We start from the raw sequence: 17,938 nt of genomic DNA on the forward strand, positions 1-17,938 counted from the left end.
CTTGGGGATGTCCGACTGCCAGTTTAGGCCCAATCCCTGAACCAGCAGTTGGACATCCCTCTCACAATCCGGGACCACTGGCTCCTAACTGCTTGCTTGCCTGCCTGCCTTCCTGCCTGCCTGATTGCCCTCTAACTGCTGCCCTGCCAGCCTGATTGATGCCTAACCACTCCCCTGCCATCCTGATTGCCCCCAACTGCCCTCCCTTGCTGGCCTGATCGCCCCCAAGGCTTTTATTAGGATAGATATGACCCTTCACAGAAAATTTCACTAACCCTGCTTTACAATAAGGAATTGACGATTGAATCATTGGGGCCAGACACCAAGATGTCCTTTCTTTGAATAGTGGAGGGAATAATTATCTTGTCTTTAAGTTGCCCTGAACATCAGATGAGATAATGACTCAGAAAAGCATAAAAGCACCATATAAAGAAAACTTCCTTTTTCATGTACTGAAAAGACAATAAAGTGGTAAAATGAAAAACACTACTTTTATTCTCCCCCTTCCTTCCTTTACAGCCTTTATTTAAACTTTGAAATTTATAAAAATTTCACTTCTATTTTCATTTCTTTACATTCAATATTATTTTTGTATTAGTTTCAGGTTCTATATTAGTTACAGAATAGTGGTTAGACAATCATATACTGTACAAAGTGTTCCCCAATATTTCCAGTACCCACCTGGCATCATACCGTCATTACAACTCTATTGACTGTATTTCCTATTTTAGTGACAATAGTTTACAGGTTCCTTCCAATCTTTCATTTTTGTTGCTTGCCCTTCCTTTTCTTTCTCACTTCTTACTTCATTTTCTTTCCTTTCCTTTCCTTTCCTTTCCTTTCCTTTCCTTTCCTTTCCTTTCCTTTTCTTTTCTTTTCTTTTCTTTTTTTCTTCTTTCCTTCTTCTTCTTCTTCTTCTTCTTCTTCTTCTTCTTCTTCTTCTTCTTCTTCTTCTTCTTCTTCTTCTTAAGAGAAGTAACCTTTATTTCCTTGTTTCTCAAATAGAGCTGGCTGAGCTGGTTGCTTTTTGGTAATTAATCAAACAGACTAAATCCCATATCCTCATTCGACTCCTCCAACTCTTCCTTTGCTTCAACCTTGGCTGGGGCTGCAGCAGCAGCAGGAGCAGCAGTGGTGGTGGCGGCCACAGGGGCAGCGGCCACAAAAGCAGATGGATCAGCCAAGAAGGCCTTGACCTTTTCAGCAAGTGTGAAGGTGTAATCAGTCTCCACAGACAAAGCCATAATTCGCTTGTACCATTGATGATAGAATGGGGTACTGATGCAACAGTTGGGTAACCAATCTGAAGGCATACGCTGGCAACATTGCGACACCCTCTAGGAAGCGGGAATGCAGAGTTTCCTCTGTGATGTCACGCACTTCCTGGTTGTAGATGCTGCCATTGTCAAACACCTGCTGGATGATCAGCCCAAAGGAGAAGGGGGGATGTTCAGCATGTTCAGCAGGTGGCTTCTCTGGCTCCCACTTTGTCTCCAGTCTTAATCAGCTGTGCATCACTCAGGATTTCAGTGGTGCCCTGGAGATTTTAGTGGTGATGCCCAGAGCCTGGAAGAAGGAGGTCTTCTCTGGCCCCAGACCAGTATTCTGGGCTGGCACAGTGACTTCACACGGGGCAATGGCACCAGCACGGGCAGCAGCTGGCACCTGATTGGCCAGCAGCATGTCCCGGATCTCAGTGAGGTCCTCCTTGGTGAACACAAAGCCCACATTCCCCCGGATGTGAGGCAGCAGTTTCTCCAGAGCCGGGTTGTTCTCCAGGTGTCCTCGGATGGCCTTGCGCATCATGGTGTTCTTGCCCATCAGCACCACCGCCTTCCCGCGGAGGGACATGCGGATCTGCTGCCCCTGCTTGGAGCCCACATTGGCTGCTCCCACAATGAAGCCTCTTGGATAATCGTCCAGAAGTTGGATGATCTCAAGGAAGTAGTTGGACTTCCAGGTCGCCTTGTCTTCCCTGGGCATCACGGGGGTGCGCCAGGGATTTGCCACGCAGGGTTAAAGACGATGTCACTCCCACGAGGACGCCTGGCGAGAGGAAGTCCTCATTTTCTTTATATAGTATCTCAATTGGCCCTCAAAGCTCAGCAAAGACACTGGGACACGCTTAATCCATTTTACAGACCAGGAAACTGAGGCCAATTTCAGTTGGTGGGGAAGTTGACTCAGCGCGCATGGAGCGGTCACAGCCATGCTCTCCGCCCTTCCTAAGGGGCAGCCGCTGGGCAAACAGAACAAACCTCCCTTCGGAGCCTCATTCTCAAGCACCTCTTCGTTGCAGATGCTCCACATTCTTTCCTCTCCCCCGCCTCCCGCCCCCATTCTTTACTGCCCCCCTTCTCCAGAGCAGGTGGTAGGCTTCGCACTCACCATGCCAGTGTGCGCCCTGGGGCAGGATAAGCGCGGGCTTGCTTTGGGGCCAAGTCCGGAGCAGGAGTCGCTGCCTGTCAAGTGCACAGGGTGCTGGGGTGAGGCCGGGTTTGCACCAGGAGCTTCTCTTAACTGCAGCAGTCGGGTGCCGCCCCTCAACCCCCGCCTCAGGGCTGCGGGTCCGTCCAGCGTCCTTCCACCTTGTTTCTGGCTGGGGCGACATGCATGTTGGGGCCACTGCAGAACCTCGCTCTCCGCGGGCGCGGCAGATCCCTGCCCGCCGGCTCCCTGTCCTGCCCGAGCCCCCTCTGGTACAACCGCCTCGGCACCGCTCTGTGCCCCTTGGGCCGCCCACCCCCTGGCCAGCAGCTTCCCCGAAGCGTGGCACTTGCCCCGGAGCCCCAGCTCAGGCGGCCCTGCAGCCGGGCCTCGCGCCGCTGCTAGGTCTCCAGCCTCACCTGGGTCACCTCCTTTCTTCCACATTCGCCCTTCATCCATCCCTCTGTCCTGCAGTGCTTGCGCTCCAGGCTGGAAAGAAAAGGACCAAGGCCAGGAAGGACAAAGCCCAAAGGAACTGAGTCTTGAACCCCCACATCCCGTTCTCTGGATTTCCTCTCGCACCTTCTCTCTGTGTCACATCTTGAACCGGCACCCTGCAACCCAGCCACATGGCCTCCAGGCGGCCTGGGAGAGTCGGTCTCTGTGAAGCTGTGGATCTGGGTCTCAGCCACCCCATGCCTGCTGGAGAGGGCTGTTGGAGGAGGACCAGAGCCAGTCCGTCATTAGCTCCCCGACTCCAGAGGAGGCACCACAGGCTCCTGTCCCTGGCCGCTGTGGCCCTGCCCCCATCCCGCTGCCTGCTAAGTGGTCTGACCTTTACTGAGTCCCAGTTAATTAGCATATTACTCTATTATATAGATAGATATACCAATCCCTCAGCCTAGAATCTTTTATTCAAGCTAAAATCTTTTAAATCATATTTCAACAATTATCTCTAGCATTTTGTTTTCTCTAAAGTCTTCATTTTTTTCTAGAAAGAAGTGATCAAGAGCATGGATTCAAGGAGCCACGGTTCCTGGGCTTGACTCCTGGCTTCGCTATTCACTAACTGTGTTAACTTGGACAAATAATTTAAAAACTCCAACCCACAATATTCTTTGTGTGTGTGTGTGTGTGCGCAAAACAAGATTGGAGCAAACTATGACAGGCATTTTTATTTAATTGGCCCTTTCTCTTTGCTGTCAAATTAAATTCAGATATAGACAATAAAATCATTGCATTGAGAAAACTGCATTGAAAAAAATAAATGTATGTATCTTTACACAACTACAATAAGGGCCCTGGCTAGTGTGGCTCAGTTAGTTAAATATTGTCCCAGGCACCAAAAGGTCGCAGTTTGGATTCCTGGTCAGTGCACAGGCCCAAGTTGTGGGCTTGATTTGATTCCCAGTAGGGGGTATGCGAGAGGAAGCCCATCGATGGCTGTTTTTCTCCCTCTCTTCTCTACTCTAAAATCAATCAAGACATATTTTTTAAAAATCTACAATAAGGACAAAGATAAAAAAATATATATATAAAATATAAAAGAAGTTTTCAAATGTGAAAACGTATCAGATAGATTTAGGTCACACAGGGACATCTTCAATTACCTCACATGAAATATCTGTCTGAAGCATTACTTCCTCCCACAGATATGTGCTCAGTTTTCCATTTGAACAGCTGATCTTTCATTAATTTTTAAGCCTTGTACTATGTGTATAATACTATCCTCTCATATCATTTCTGACTGCTTTTTGACTCAAAATATTCACAATCAGGTGATGGATTTAGTAGGCAGCTGAATTGCTTTTCCTCTGGCATAGTAACCAACCTAAATTACTAAGTATATTTTTAATAATAATATAATTAAGGGATTGTTCAAGGGTTGGTTTCAAATTTATAGAATATCTATTTATATCTATCTATCATCTACTCCCTATCTGGCTGTCTATTATCATCATCTGTGTATGTGTGGAGTGCATTCTGATAATAAGAAATCAAATTGTTGATTTTACTTATTTTTAATGTATTCTTTCTAGCACATTTTTTGTTCCATTTTGTCTCTGCTGTTAAAAATGATGACATATATTTTCATATACACATAAAATCACAAATATATACCTTTACATGTATAGACATGCGGGCATTAATCAGAAAACACTACCTCTCTGCCTTTATCATGCAAACTTGGTAATCAAGTGTGTAAAGCACTTGATCATAGGCCATGCAGGCTGCTAAGTAGTACTTCCCTTGAAAGGAGGTAAATATTTCTTTGTTACCTTTATTGAAACTTTATTTATAAAATGATGTAGCGTCATTAGTATTATGTAAATTATGTTTTCTAATGCTTGTATAATCCTATTTTTCTTCCTTTTGTTCTGTCTTACACAAGCATAATAATCTATTTAAAATATATGGAAACACCTCTTTAATCCAGGACCTCAAATTCCTTTTTTTCAGTTGTTGACAGCCAAAATTGGAACTTAGTTTCTTTTCCTTTAAAGTGATGGAAAAGAATAAGAACAGAGATCCAACTCAGAAGCATAAAAAGTCAGTAAGAAAAATGAGAGGAGCTATTTGGGATGTGGTATTATAACTAAATTCAGCAACATCTTAGACTTACTTGGGATAGTGACTTATAAACAGATTCCACTAATTTCTATGAGAAACTAAGGGAATGTAGAAACAAAAACTATCTCCAAAGCTTTTATAATTTATTTTATTTTTAAAATTCAAATAAAAATAAAGTAAAATAGGTAATGTACTTTATCAAACTCTTTCTTGTTGATACAAAAAACTCCAGTGAATATAGTCATTAATCATCTGACCACTAACACTACACCACTTGGCAGCTTTTCATTGGCTGCATCAAATGTGATCAGTTGTTTCTTCTTGCCACTGCTAGCTCTTTCTACTTCATTATGAATGTGTGGTTAGATGAAACTTTTTGACAGAATTGTACTAAGAATGCAAAATTGCCTGGTGTTTCTTTGATTCTTAGTGGCAATATCAGGACCATGTATAGACAAAGGTCCTTTTGACAAAATGAACCCAAACTTGTATATAATTTGCAAGAGAACACATATAGATTCTCTAGAAAACAAATGAAAATTAAAGTAAAAATAGGAATGAAAATAGTTTCAGATATTCAGTATATACAATCTGAATCATATTAGGACTTTCTTGTAAATTTGTCTTTTAAAAAATATATCATAATAAATTAGAATGCTGGCTTTGGGGACCCACTGTGGTTCAAAATAGATTTTCTCCAACTGCATACTCTTGAAAAAAAAAAAACACTTAGCATTTTGAGCTTCAATCTTATCATCTGCCAAATGGGTTAATAATGCCTATATTAAAGACTTGATGTAATATTTTTAAAAATTCTAAAATTTATGTGTCAGTGAGTGGTACATAAGATGCCTTCAGAATGGTGATTATAATAATAAAGTCTGTTGTAGGTTATTAAATAGAGGTAGTCGATAGTATAAATACAATTTATGGTTTTTCAAATGTTATAATAAAACATTTCATAGAATTAGACAAATTATCAACACACTGTGTCCTTACCTTCAACTGACCTTGATATCTCTGCATAATTCTAGTATGAATTTGGCTACTCCTTCAAATCCCTCCCCAAAAGCTTAACTCCCAACATAGCTCATCAGTATCAATTGATCCCTGAGAAAATTTGAAAACCTTCAATACCAACTTTATGGACAAATGTGTTAGTCTACTCAGGCTGCCATAACAAAATACCACAGATTGGGTGGCTCAAACAACAGAAATTTATTCCCTCAGAGTTCTAGGTGCTAAAAGTCCAAGATCAAGATTTTATCAGGTTTGGTTTCTGGTGAGACCTTTCTTACTGAGTTGGAGGTGCCAACTGCCTTCTCGCCATGTCCTCACGTGGCCTCTTTACTCTGTGTGTGCAGGCAAGGACAGCAATCTTGCTTTCAGATTAGGGCCCCACTCTTACTGACTTTACTTAACCTTAATTACTTCCCTGCGGGCCCTATTCCAAATACAGTCACACTTAGGGTTTCAACATATGAAACTGGGGAGAGATGCGCTAAAAATATTTTAAAATTTGCAAATCATCCACAATATTTCTCACAGTGAAGAGATAATGAATGCATACATATGTTTTATTTTTTTACATCATCTTTAACATTAAACTGCAGAGATTCTAGTTTTCCTCCTGCTCCCACAGAGCCTGTATGAAAATCTGTTTGTTGTGTATTTGTTTTTTTAATAGAATAAATTTTTAATATTTTAGGATGCTTGTGAGACTTTCATAAAAATTATTTAAAATTACTAGAGAAAAAAGGTTTTCTACATTGTTTTGTACATTTTATATTGTGTTATATTTGGTTCTGGAGACAGCAGGGAGGTGTGCAGAGACAAAAAGCCCAGTTTTGTGTTAGATTTAAAAATTTATGCTAAAACTCAAGAAAATTTATCTTTTCCATGAAAATAAGAAAAAAAAAACTATCAAATAAACATAAAATATTTTTAAAAGACAGTTTTATTTATTTCTCCAAATAATTTATCCAACTTATAAATGTAAATCATAACAATTTGTTCACTCACATTAATAGTAGAGAAATATAATTTTTACAACTATTTTCATACTTTATTTGCAACTCCTAAAAAATCATGCTCAAAATTTTGGCAACATTTGATATAGCAGTATATGTTTGCCAGAGCATTCAGTATTTCTCTGGGATTTGAAAATAAGGAAATTGTTAAGGAAAAAGTTAAGGAACTTGAGATTGATCTTATTCTAAAGTTTGTGAAAAACAACATAAGAGCTAGAATTAGAATTTGGCAATTTTCATTCATAAATTCATTCGGCTATGTTTTCAAAGCCTGTCAGGAATATTAAGCCCACCAAGTCAAGAAATAAAGCAAACTGAATGACTACAATTCAAATGAACTTCTAACTACTACACTGGGGAGTGAAAAGAAAATGTATTATTTATTGAATTCTTCTCACATAAAAAAAAGAAGAAAAAATTAGCCCGGATAAATACCAGACACTAGTTTGGACAAGAATGATGTACATTCCTTAAATCTGTGCCAGCTCTGAGTCTGGACTGTGAATCACAGAACAAGTGTCTGCATTGCTTCTGTGTTTACTCAGATTCAGTCTGCATCCAGGAAAAAAGTAAATACAGGATTAAGGCAATATGGCCTACTTTTGAAAATTTTCCCTTTGTTAAAAATAATCTCTTCTTAAATTCCTGAAAAAGACCTGGGCCAATTACGTAGTCAGTAGCATTTTATATTAGATGGGACAGCAGAAACTAAAAAAATAGATTTTTTTTTAAAAGCTGACACTATTAAGTTAAAATAAATCACAGTGTTTTTGTTTCATTTTGATGAGAACACAGATTTTGTGATATTCTACTAGAAAATCCCAATGAGCCAAAAAAAAAAAAAAAAGGGGAAGGACCTTATACATGGTACTGTTTCACTGTTTTAGTATATTTTCAACTGTCCTTACATATTGATAAACATAATGGTTCAAACTAATTTTGGGGGGATGAGTATTGAATTTGGATGGCAAATAAGTATTATGTAAAGTAAACTAATAAGTATTAAATTGTACTTGAATAAATGGCAAGTTATGACAGTGGAGAGAGTCATAACTTACAATTACAATAGAATTAAATTTTTTATTTTCCAAATCAAAGGCAATATGACCCTAGAAAACACAAGTTTGTGAGTTTAGTTTTGCTTGTGGAAATACAGGGGAATAAAAATCATTAATATAGTAGTTTAAAGATTGTGGGATGAGTCTTATTTGAATTAGAAATTTCAAACACAATTTCCTTCTGAAAGAAAGATAATTGTAGTAAAAGGTTGAATTATATTTTCATATTAAACTCTATAATAATGGAAAATATACACTCTACATTACTTAATTATTAGGTGGATCAGCAATTATAGGTTCTAAATGAAAATTGTGATTATATAATCTAATAATCAGAATTAAAAAAATAATTTAGCTAGTTTTCCAGATTCATTAATTAATATATCTATACAAAAACATTTATTCACTGTTGTTTTATGAGATGCTGTAGTTGACATTATACCAAATGTCTACAATAAGAGTTGCAAACTCTCTTGCCTATAGGAGCTGGACAAGTAATGTAAATGCATGAAGTGGGCTTGTATGGAGTAAGGGTCTTTAAAATGCAAGTACCCACCAAAGGGACAGCCTGCTTTCTGCTCCAGTATGGTTATGTAGGCACACCTTCCTTAGACTTTCCACTTTTGTAAGAGACTAGGAATTTAAATTATACTTGCAACCTTCTGATTTTTCAGTCTCAACTTAAAAACTACTTCAACTGCCGAAACCGGTTTGGCTCAGTGGATAGAGCGTCGGCCTGCGGACTGAGAGGTCCCAGGTTCGATTCCGGTCAAGGGCATGTACCTGGGTTGCGGGCACATCCCCAGTAGGAGATGTGCAGGAGGCAGCTGATCGATGATTCTCTCTCATCGATGTTTCTAACTCTCTATCTCTCTCCCTTCCTCTCTGTAAAAAATCAATAAAATATATTTAAAAAAAAAAAAAAAAAAAAAAACTACTTCAACTGAAAAACTAAAATCATGTACAAACCAAACCAAGTAAGTTTATGGGACTGTTGTAGCCTATCTGCTTCAAGGTTTGCCCACTGATATAGAGATTTGTAAATATAAATGTGAACTTTGATTTTTTATTCAATTTTTTGGCAAACAATAAATAAGTTCTCAAGTTTAGCATTGGTCCAAAGACAGGTGCACAATTCTAGGTTGTTCTGATTTACTGACAATCTTTGTAGCAGTCCTTGCATGATGACATCCATCAGGCCATTTTTAAGGTTACTGATACAAGCCATTTAGAAAGAAATAATGGTTCACAGTTTAATATAGACTTGAAAAGAAGAGTATTCTGAGAAAAAAGGGATAATGTTGTTTGAGAAAATTTTTACTTTATGCGTACACAGTTTTTAAGGCTATATGCACATACATGCAAAATAGCAGAAAAGATCAATAGGGACTTGATCAATGATCATCAAACTTTATGTGTCAAGGAATCACCTTGAATACCTACAAATATTATGATATACTAGTGGCCCGGTGCACAAAATTCAGGCAGGGGGTTGGGGGGCGGGGGTGTTCCTCAGCCTGGCCTACATCCTCTCCAATCTGGACTCCTCAGAGGATGTCTGACTCACAATCCAGGACCTCTGGCTCCTAACTGCTCCCCTACTTGCCTGCCTGATCGCCCCCAACTGTGCTCCCCTTCCAGCCTGACCACCCCTAACTGCCCCCCCTGCCGGCATGCTGCTCCCAACTGCCTCCTCTGCTGGCCTGCTCTCCCCCAACTGCCCCCAGCCAGCCTGCTTGTCCCCAACTGCCTCCTCGACTGGCCTGATCACCCCTAACTGCCTCTGCATCAGCCACAACACTATGGCTTTGTCCAGAAGGACGTCTGGAAGGTCTCCTAGTCTAATTAGCATATTACCCTTTTATTAGTATAGACTAGAGGCCCGGTGCACAAAAATTTGTGCACTCGGGGGGGGGGAGGGGGTCCCTCAGCCTGGCCTGTGCCCTCTCACAGTCTGGGACCACTAGGGAGATAATGACCTGCTGGCTTAGGCCCGCTCCCAGGTGGCAGAGGGAAGGCCCAATCCCTAGGTGCAGCCCCTGGTCGGGCTCAGAGCAGGGCCTACTGGGGAGTTGGGGCACCACCCCATCATGCACAGAGCAGGGCCGATCGGGAGGTTATGATGCCACCCCTAGTCACGCTCAAGGTAGGACCGATTGGGGGGTTGGGGCACCGCCCCCTGTCACACTGAAGGCAGGGCCGATAGGGAGGTTGCGGCGCCACCCCCTGTCACGCACAGAGCAGGGCCAATAGGGGAGTTGGGGCACCGCCCTCTATCACCCACAGAGCAGGGCGGATCAGGGGGTTGGGGCACTGCCCCCTGTCACACACAGAGCCGCAGGGCGATCAGGGGGTTGGGGAGCTCCCCTCTGTCACTCACAGAGCAGGATCGATCAGGGGGTTGGGGTGCTGCCACTGTCACACTCAGAGCAGGGCCAATGGTGGAGGGGGTTGGGGTGCCGCACCCTGTCACACACAGAGTCGCAGGGTGATCAGGGGGTTGGGGAGCTCCCCCCTGTCACTCACAGAGCAGGTCCGATAAGGTTGTTGGGGAGCTCCCCCCGTCACACACAGAGCAGGGCAGATCAAGGGGTTGGGGCGCCACCCTCTATCACCCACAGAGCAGGGCCGATCAGGGGGTTGGGGCGCTGCCACTGTCACACTCAGGGCAGGGCCGATGGGGAGGTTATGGCTCTACCCCGTCACACACAGAGCAGGGCCCGTGAGGGGGGGGGGGCAGTTGGGGCACCACACCCTGTCACACACAGAGCCACAGGGCTATCAGGGGTTGGGAAGCTCCCCACTATCAGGCACAGAGCAGGGCTTATCAGGGGGTTGGGACGCCTTCCCCTGTCACAAACAGAGCAGGGTGGATAGGGAGGTTGTGGCCCCGCCCCCTGTCACACACAGCCACAGGGAGATCAGGGGGTTTGGGTGCTGCCCCCTGTCACACTGATCCCGGGTTCGGGAGGCCTCGCGGCTCCTCTGATCCCAGTGCTTGGAGGCATGTTACCCTTTTACTATATAGGATAGAGGCCTGATGCATGGGTGGGGGTCAGCTGGTTTGCCCTGAAGGGTGTCCTGGATCAGGGTGGGGGTCCCCACTGGGGTGCCTGGCCAGCCTGGATGAGGGGATGATGGCTGTTTGCATCTGGTCACACCCCCTTCAGAGTAGAGGTCCCCACTGGGGTGCCTGGCCAGTCTGGGTGAGGGGCTGAGGGCTGTTTTCAGGCTGGTGGGTGACTGAAGCTCCCAACTGCTCCTTTTTTCCTTTTTTTTTTTTTTTTTTATTCTGGTCCAGCTTTAGCTCTGAGGCGCAGCTCCAGCTATGAGACCTCGGCTGCTGAAAGCAGGTTTCTGGCCTTTGTTTACCTTCTGTATTTGAAACAATGTTGCAATCCTGCTGGCTGAAGCCTGGCTGACTAAAGCAGGTTTCTGGGGGTTTGTTTAGCTTCTATATTTGTTACAATGTTTCTTAGAGAGCAGCTGAGAGGCCGGCAAGGCAGGCGGGGAACCTGGCTTCCTCCATCACTGGAGCAAGCAAGCCTCCCTGTATGCTTCAGCTGCCTGGCTGTCGGCCGCCATCTTGGCTGGCAGTTAATTTGCATATCTCAGTGATTGACCAATGGGAAGGGTAGTGCCGTACGGCTAATTACCATGTTTCTCTTATTAGATAGGATGGCTCTATTCCACAAGATGCAGATTCTATAGTTTGGGAAAGGGTCCAGATCATGCCTTTAAAACAAGCCTTCATATGATTTGAGGCTCATGTTGTAAAGTTGACATTTTAAATACTGTGGTGGACTGAAAAACTGGTGAAGACTGAAACATCAATCTGTCACATGGTTAGCCTCATTTCAAATGAGGCTAGTCAAAGTGCAGCTTCTTTATTTTCCCTTCCAAAAGAATGTTGACTACTGAATCATTCTCTTTAGACTAAGTGTTCCATGAGTGGAAGATTAAGTAAACACTTATTTCGCGTTTGAGAAACTGGAGGCTGCACTCATTATCTGACAAGTTTAAAAATGATATAAATCACAGCAAAGCCCTGGACAGTGTTGCTCAGTTGGTTGGGCGTTGTCCTGTGCACCAAAAGATTACCAATTCAATTCCAGGCCATGGCACTTGCCAGGGTTTCAGGCTTGATTCCCAGTAGGGGCCCTCAGGAGGCAGCCCATATAATTCCTATTGTTATCCTGATTTTACAGACAACGGTGAGAAGCACTTGCCAGATATCTTGTGGTGAGACAACTTGCCCAGAATCATAAATCTAATAAGTGACTGATTCACAGAAAAAGCAATTTTCACATTGGAAAGGGAAAGGTGATAATGCATTCATTGCCCTGAACACCACTCTCCCATGATGACTTATTGCCACTTCAATCACATGGAAGCCAGCATCTAACAGCTTTATCTACAATTGTTTTAAGTGGTCAAGTATTATTTATTATTATCTATTATGAATTAATAAATATTAAGTTATATATATATTATGCATATCAGACGTCACTATAATTATCATGAAAAGCTGGAAGAAATTTTACTAATGCATACATAGACTATAGAATGTAAAATTGTGAAATTTATCACCTATTGCCATCATTTTACTCTGTACATTTACATGTAAATACTAAGTTTTGGATTTTAAAAGAAGGATGAGTAGTGGAGGGAGGGAGGAAAAGAAGGCATTCTGGTATCCAAGTTCAAATATTGTAAATAATAAAATTATTTAATCAATAAACATGAAATATCAAGGTCCTAGACTCAGGTACTCTGATTCAGTAGGTCTGCAATTAGGCCCAGAAATATGTAGTTATAAGAAGAAATTTTAGATCTTCACATCTATAAGAAATTCTTCACAAAAAGGATCATAGTTTCCCTTATTAACTGTTTTAAGTAAACAAGGAATAAAATTAAGTGATACTTAAGGTATTTGGGTTTAGTCATTAGAAAGATATAATATCTGATAGTAAAGGATTATAAATACTATTTTAAATTGGGTATTTGATACCTGTGGCTAAGGGATATCCTTCTTTAGCAGTCTTCAAAACATTGAATAAATTTTTATCATTTAGTTACAGATTAGAAGGTCAAGTATCAAGATCATTATCTTTGATCAAGAACTAATATTTGGCAACTCTCTTGGCATACACACATTAACTTCCTCCACAGATTTCTCACAGGGACCTTTTGGGTGGGTCTCATTCATCACCACATCATACATGGGGATATAAGGCTCAGAAGCACAAAGGACTTGCTCAAGGTTGCATTCTTAGTCAACTGTTAAATTTGCTTGCAAACTCAGAAACCCCAACTCTGATCCTTGTCATTTCTCCTACACTGCTTCCTTCCAAACTGAAATATTGCACAACAAACATGTCTCTCCTCATCGAATTTCTTTCCAGAGAATCACAGTTATTTGTCTAGAACTACAGAAGCAGGCAATTCACTATCTCTAAAATCTTCAGTAACTTCCCACTTCTTATAATATTAATTCAAAAGTTTCTTGGCAGAGGACAGTAAGTCTTAGGAATTTGTCCCCAATCTATTTCTTAAGTCTCACCTGATCCCTCCCCAGCTCCATGTCATACAGATTAAGCTTTCTTCTTAGAACAACAAGATGCCATTATCACAGAGTTCTCTCTGCTTAGAATATCTTTAACAGTATTATCTCATCAGGTCATTCTGAGCCCTTTTTTATTTTTATTTTTTGAGGCCTGACATAAATATTCTCTTTCTGAAACCCAGAATAGAACTAATTTTCCCTCCTTTGTAATAATTCCATTCATTTTCCCCTTTTAATATAATAATTTGTTACATTTTAGTGCCCATTATCTACACTAATAAAAGTGAAACATGCAAATTGGTGTCACTCTGCTATGCCCACCAGCCAATCAGGACAAGTATGCAAATTAACCCAACAAAGATGGCTGGTAATTTGCATATGCAGGCTAGGAGCGAAGACTGAAGACTGAAGACAACTGAAGACTGAAGAGACCTGCCTTCTCCGCTGCGGCCGGAGCGAAGGCCTGGGTTCCAGGTGCCGGAGGAAAACCGGTGCCGGCAGCCAGGGGAAGGAAGGCCTATTGCACGAATCTCTTCGTGCAGTGGGCCTCTAGTTAAAATATAAGCCACCTGAAGCAAAGCCCTAGTTTCATTGATTCTGTGTCCTCAGTCCCAGTTATTATTGGAGCCCAAAGAGTTTACTTTCATAGTGTGATCATAAAATAGTTAATTCTGTTTTTTGTTTTTTGGCTTCTTCAGTAATACCTTTCAATCTACCATGAATGCACCATCCAATTAAAATATAAACTTTTAAATTAGCTATATTTTTATAAGGATGAAATTATGGTTCATTTTCATTAGCATGCTAAGGTATTTTCCTAATGAATAATTTAAAAAGTTAAAAAGATTATCCTTATAAAAGGCCAAGAGATTATCTACCATTAGCTAAATATGTCTTTGGCTGATATTTAAAATTAACAGCAGGTATATTGGCATAATTAACATGCAGGCATTTTAAAATCAAGAAATACATTATATCCTTCATCTATAAAAGTTCCCCCTAAATCATATTAAAAATATATTTTTACAACTATTTGTAAGTTATACTTACTTTTTTCTTATTAGCAAAATATAGAGGACCAGAAAGAATCATAGCTGAAAGATCCAAGCATTAGTAGGATAAAGTTCCCTTGAGGCTCTGTGGAATGGACAGAAAGACAATCTTAATAAATTTGTATTTCTCTTTTATTATCAAACTAGAGGCCCGGTGCATGAAATTTGTGCACAGGTAGGGTCCCTAGGACTGGTCAGCTATCAGGGCTGATCTGTGGGGTGACTTGTGGAGCAATCGGGGGGGGTGGGGGGGGGCTGCTGGCACTTGCCCTGGCTGGCCTGGGGCATGTGGGCTGAGGGCAGCTCCTGCATTGAGCATCTGCCCCCTAGTGGTCAGTGCATGCTATAGTGACCAGTCGTTCCACCGGTTGTTCCATCGTTAGGTCAATTTGCATATTAGGCTTTATTATATAAGATCTGTAAGCTCATTCAAAATGCTTGCTCTGAGCTATTTTATGCACACCTTGTATGCTTGTGTAGTTTTTCTGGAGATATGCATGGGGACTTACTAAAAATCTTTAAAACCCTTATGTCTACACTTACTATATGAGGTTATTATGACCGATGTTCTTTTGACATGCTTAGAGAACTTGTGCTCTAGTTCCATTAATAGTATACCTGCAGTTCACGAGCAGACACTTTGGAGCTGAGACTCAATCTTACATCCATTAATTTTGTTTTTTAATTCTAAGTATACTTACACATACATATTTCTAGACTCCTCCTCCCAATTATCTCTTCTACTCTATTTTCAAGTCTTAGCATTGTAAATCTAACCAATTTCATTACAATTAGACATTTTCCTCCATCCTATTTCGTGTTGATTTTAGGTGTCTATATACTAGTAACATTGTGAAATTGCCTTATAGAGAAACATATCATTAATAAACCAAGTAGAGTGGTTTACTGAGGTAATGCATTATTTCTAATCTCTTACCATTATGTGTCAAGACAAAAATCTTGACTGATGTTGCTGATACTGCCTCTACAAAGGCCATTTATAGCTACAAGTTGGAAGTGATGTATTTCTTAAAGATCCTGATAATACCAAGAGCAGAGCTTGGGTTTGCCTGGCCTTGATGAATGTTCCCCAAACATTTGTGTTATTGGACTTTAGCAATGTATCATTCTGTAAAATCTGAGAAAACAAAACAATTTTAGAAGATAGGCCCACACACTTTCAGAAAACATGAGACCTTCCCAGGCCCTTTCAAATAGCATCTTAAATTAATTAAAACATCTTAGTCCCAAAACGACAAATACAGTATTGCTTTATGTACAAAACCACAGGAAAACCTAAAAATACTGACTTAACTTTAAAATGGAAGGAAATAATCTTTACATTGAAAAAAAATGGAGTAACTCAAATGGCTATTTTCAAAAAATACAATGATCAATAATATGCTTCAATAATATGCCTTCATCATAGGTTTTTTAAAAAATAAACAAATATATTTAATTTACTGTATTCCTTTCTCTACTCTTTCACTAAAGATGAAAAATTAAAATTAATTCTAACTCATCCTTTGCATATATGGGTTACATTATTACTTGTTATCAATGGGTTAAGAATTCTAACATTCTCTGTTGTCTCATTTTATCTGAACTATATAGCACTTAGAAGGCAGAAATATCAGTTTCTCTTCTTTCATTATAGCTGGACTTACATGTAGTCTTGTCCCTGAGTGAAAATTCCTCTGCAAATTTGGAGCTTGACTTGCATCATAAAGTAGCAATAAGATTGCTCTACCTTCATTTTGCAATGGCTGTGAGGCGTTCTGAAGCTAAGTTGTATTATCCCTTGTTTTCTGCTTCTGAATTTTTAAACTAGAACAATTTTCTTTTCTTCTTATATGATTCTTATATTTTCATCCAAGTTTTAAGAGTTTTGTTCATTAAGCTATTTTTTGAAAACCATCTTAAATCATTTTTGAAAGTATGATTGCCATAAACGATTCCATACCTTTGAAGGAAAATAGATGTAGGGTAGTCAATGTTGAAGTACTGGAGAGCTTTGAATACCCATCTGCCCTCAAATATTTTCCCTGGTGGCAGCCAAAATCCCAACATTGTGAAACAAGTGGTTACAAATATGTATACTTTTGTTTTATGTACACAAGTTTATCAGATCAATCTCCAAGTGAGTGAAGGGGCCAATAAGGTAAATGCCTTCGTGCTAGTATAAAGGGTGAAACCAAACCAAACCAAACAACAAAACATGGAATAGTGCCCTCTGAAAAGGGAGGGCTTCTGGAGCAGAAAGACATACTTCCCATCTTTTTTTCTAAAATTGATCCCTAACTCCACTACTATATAGTATCTTTCAGAAAGTACAGAAATGATAACTACTGATAAAAGGAAAACAAGTGCTCTGTAGTTCAAGTAGAAGGAAGATCACAAAATAACACTATATTGAAACCTCTGCTTTACATAATCATCATTTATCTTCATAAAGGCAGACTCATCCACCTTCAGCCTCCAGGTTGCAACACATGAAACTCTATTCAGACCAGTAAGTCAATGTGCTAATAATTTTTTATCAGTTGTGGCATCTCTTTAAATTTTTCTTTAAGAGACACATGTGCTTATTTATTTTTTAAATATTTTTATTGAGTTTATTTATTTCAGACAGGAAGGAAAAGGGAGAGAGAGATAGAAACATCAATGATGAGAGAGAATCATTGATTGGCTGCCTCCTGCACACCCCACACTCGGGATCGAGCCGACAACCTGGGCATATGCCCTGATGAGAAATCGAACCCATGACCTCCAGGTTCATAGGTCAATGCTCAACCACCGAGCCACACTGACCGCGCTGCATATTTATTTTAGTATTCAAAAGTTCTGGGTATGGTAAAAGTTTAAAAATTTTGACAGCTTAATGTTCCATAAGCCTTAGATGGTTATTACTGAATTTAAGACTTATTATTTTTTTGTTTACTGTTCTATATTATATTTTTATTAATGGCCTTGAGGAATTTTATTTATTTAACAGTTATTGTCTCATTTGTATCAACATTTTTTTTTCCAGATTGACATTTGACTATTGTTTGCTGTTTTCTTTTGAGCTGCTTTGTCATTGGCATTATGTATCCAAAGTTTATAACTAAAATTAGAATTCTTGTCCAATCTCCATTTTCTGAGCAAAGCTTGACACTGCACGTTTACAGTGAGTAATAATGCAGCAGGCTTTTCCTGGGGCTAAGCAGTGGGAAGAATAACTCAGTCCCTGGA

At 40.5% G+C, this 17,938-nt stretch overlaps 1 pseudogene across 1 annotated transcript; it reads right to left on the reverse strand.

Moving 5' to 3' along the window:
• Window positions 1–1,034: 1,034 nt before the first annotated feature.
• On the reverse strand, window positions 1,035–1,983 carry LOC308516586 (large ribosomal subunit protein uL10-like; annotated as a pseudogene). Its single transcript has one exon. The product of its transcript is annotated as a large ribosomal subunit protein uL10-like (transcript).
• Window positions 1,984–17,938: the final 15,955 nt, after the last annotated feature.

This window comes from Myotis nattereri, assembly GCF_964212035.1.
Source record: "Myotis nattereri genome assembly, chromosome: 3".
Taxonomy (NCBI): Eukaryota; Metazoa; Chordata; class Mammalia; order Chiroptera; family Vespertilionidae; genus Myotis; species Myotis nattereri.